This window comes from Impatiens glandulifera, chromosome 9 (assembly GCF_907164915.1).
Source record: "Impatiens glandulifera chromosome 9, dImpGla2.1, whole genome shotgun sequence".
NCBI lineage: Eukaryota > Viridiplantae > Streptophyta > Magnoliopsida > Ericales > Balsaminaceae > Impatiens > Impatiens glandulifera.
Genome location: NC_061870.1, coordinates 21,962,447 through 21,965,904, shown reverse-complemented (window position 1 = coordinate 21,965,904; position 3,458 = coordinate 21,962,447). Strand labels below are relative to the sequence as shown.

Genomic DNA, 3,458 nt, shown 5'->3' with positions numbered 1-3,458 from the left:
CCTTCATTATAGGGTTCTCTTATATAGCAAAAGAAAAAAAAGATCATGTAATTGTTATTGACTTGAAAGAAAACTAAGGACAAAAAATATGCCCCTCAATTTGTTGAAATGTGCAAATAATTCTCTAAATTAATGATTGTCTTCATGAAACCTTAAGACTATAATTGAAGAAATCATAGAATAAGTAGTTTATTCTAAAAGGTCTAATTTCTAAAGAAAAATTAACCACATTTGTTCACTGATGGGTTACGTTTCTTCGGAATGCGACTAATCTCCGCAGGTTAAGGACACAGCCCGCAAACGCATTCAACCAAACGAGCGAAACTTGTTCCGGGCTCAAACTCAGACCTACCTTAGGCTGGGTATATCCAAGTCTTTTTACCTAACTTTTTCAACTATTTTCACTATAAAAAATCCAAACTTCATTACCAGAAACTAGTAAGCACAAGCTAAACAAGAAATACACTGAGACAATATGATTGATTATAGAAACCCAACTTGCTTTGTTTTTTCTCACACAATACCTAGATGAAAATCTAGGAATCCTTCCATTTCTGAGCAAAAAATACTGATAAATAGATATAAAAATGTACTTGTACAGTTATTCCCAGTATGCCTACAAATTGTAATCACTCATAATGATGAATATAGTCATGTTCAATCAATTCTTCTTCCATTTATCATCTCTGCAAAAACCCTAAATTCCAAATCGAAAAACAATGGCATACTTTAACTTTTAGACGACACCAGGTGTACGTATTTCCCATCGACACTGAATCTAGAACTTGAATTACCTGCATTTTTCATATGAATCATTATAATAAGAAATAGTTTTGTAAGTATAAGATGATCAGAAAAGAATAGTATAAATTCATGGATTTATTATTTATCACCTTCTTCTCCAATGCAGCACTGATTTGAGTTTCATCTTCTGTTATTCCCGATTCCCTCAAAGACTCCAGCACAAGCTTTTTCAGCTTCTTCATTTTCAAAACACCCTCGGGATTCTGCATCAGATCCCATCAAAACATATCAAATAAATTTAACTTCAGAATCATCGTGAATACTGGCTGGTTCAAAATAAATGAAAACATACAGTTTGCAAGGAAGATTTGATCAGTTTCTTCCACTTAATTTTCTTCTCGGTATCTTCATTAGTTTCCATTGCAATATTCTGTTTAGCCTTCTTTCCTTGCAATTTCTCCTCAACCTGGATCACTTCTCCACAATCCAATTTATCACCCGGGATTGATCCAGCCTCACGCTACCGTTCTCAGATTCTTCCAGCTTTCCTCTTTTTACTCGATAATAAATTCTCATTCTCTGCCTCAGCAATGGAAACATTCTGATTTGATTCCTCTACATTAGATGATACATCTTTGGGATTAGCTTCTTCAACCTCATTTGGCTTTTGGTTAGCCGCATGAAATGCTCTGGCTTTCGCTCTATGCTTCTTTCCATCAGCATGAAGAAGCAACGCTTGCCTACTAGTAGCCTTTGAATTACAAAGCCTACAAAAAATAACAAGATAGAGAACCCATTAGACTATGTGTTAGGTTCAGAACTGGAGTTGGTGTTCGAATTTCAAATCTTTTGTTTGTTTGTTTGATTACATAATATTATAAGGAATCAATTCCATCATTCCCCACATCGGATTTGCAATTCTATGATTTCTCCAAACATAAGAACTATAATTGTAAGCCCAATTCTAATTTCAAAACCAGAGAAGGATAAAATACATACTTGCAAAACCAAGGAGGACGATCAGATAATCCAACATTTGTATCAATCTCAGGCTTCTGCTTTACAGCATCATTTTTAGGTTTTGCAGCTGAATTATTTCCTTGACCTTTTGGACCATATTTCTCCTGTGATAAACAATACAGCAAATATTAATTTGCATTTCTAATGATTCTCCAGATTTCCTAAACCAAGCATCAGAGATTCAGAATAGTCATGAAAGAGGAACATTCTCTATAACAACAATTTTGCATGCATCTGTTGAGCAAACATGTCAAATCGTTCTATCTTTATTCTTCAATGCTGAATGATTTCCTAAGCATCCTTGAACTTTATTCTAGACTGGAACTATCAGCATTCTCGATACTTAACCTAAGCATGAACAATATTCACGTGTGCGTATACTAGTTTGTATGTTTGTTTATTAACAAAGTAAGATTGAACATTACCGCCTCAGAGATGCACTGATTGTGACCTTGAAACGCTCTGCTGCCCAAAAGTCACTCCACAGTCAATGCACGACAACTGCGCAAATCAACGGACGAACATAAACTCAGGAGAGTTATAAAAAGTTGTAAGTTTATCTATGAGGAACAATCTGTAGTGAGAATACCTTGAAAGCTGAACAAATTCTGAAGTGACCAGGTAGCTTCGGTTTCTTTAAGTTCTCGCCACAATCCTCGCACTGAAACCAGACCATATCTAACTATGGATCGATCGATAATGCTGAATTTCAACCTTCTGAAGGAAATGCACACACAAAGAGAGAAATGAATTCGATCTCTTGAATTAGAATCAATGGCGATAGAGGAACTAGGGTTTCTCAGTGTTTCCAATTTCGTTATCGTACCATGGTTCATGGGCCTTTCTACTCTAAATGGGCTTTTCTTTAACTTTTGTTCTCAGAAATGGGGTTTTTGAATCTGGGCTCCAAATAGTTACTTTTATTAAAATTAAATATCAAGCAAAAGTTACGTATGCTCAAAATTGAGTGTGTTATGTAAGATTGTTGTCTAATTGTAAACTCGGGATATCCGACTTAGTCATTATTATGCTTGTAAAGTCAAGCTGCTCATGAGCAGCTTGGTCAAATAACCATTATTTTGAGAATGTCCGGAAAAAGTCCTAGGTCAATTAAGGAAAAAATGTTTTAACCTTTTGGGTAACTTGAGCTTGATTTTGACAGAATTCGAGCCTATTCTTTTTAATATTCGAGCCGAATTTTAGTTTATTATAATACTAGTTTTTAATGATTTGTCTAGCATTTTTTAGCCAAGCAATATATAATATATTATTTTTATTTATTTTTAATAATTTTAATGTCAAAAATAGAAACCTTGGTATGAATTATTATGTTTCGTAATCTTAAACCGATGGTTTGATATTTTCATTTTAAAAAATGGTTTTAGTTTGAAGTCGAGCTTGAAAAATTAATTCGTATTCAAGTTTTTGGAGTCGTTGAAATTTTTGATAAATTATCGTCGAGTTTAAGTTTAAATTTACAAATTTATTCGAACTCTAAGTTCCAGTCTAGCCAATAGAGAGTGAATTTAGCCGAGCTTAGGGCAGTTCGGCTTAGCTGGGCACTGTCATACCATTTAATTTAAAATGTTTTTTTCTAGTGGAAAAGAAAATATTATATTTTAATTTCTTAAACAACATTTTTTTAACTTAATATATTATGATATCTGAACTAATAAATTAAGTCCACCGTTATA

At 33.6% G+C, this 3,458-nt stretch overlaps 1 pseudogene; it reads right to left on the bottom strand.

Annotated features, from left to right (window-relative positions):
- Positions 1–555: 555 nt before the first annotated feature.
- Positions 556–2,554, bottom strand: LOC124914908 (annotated as a pseudogene).
- Between the last annotated feature and the right edge of the window lie 904 nt (positions 2,555–3,458).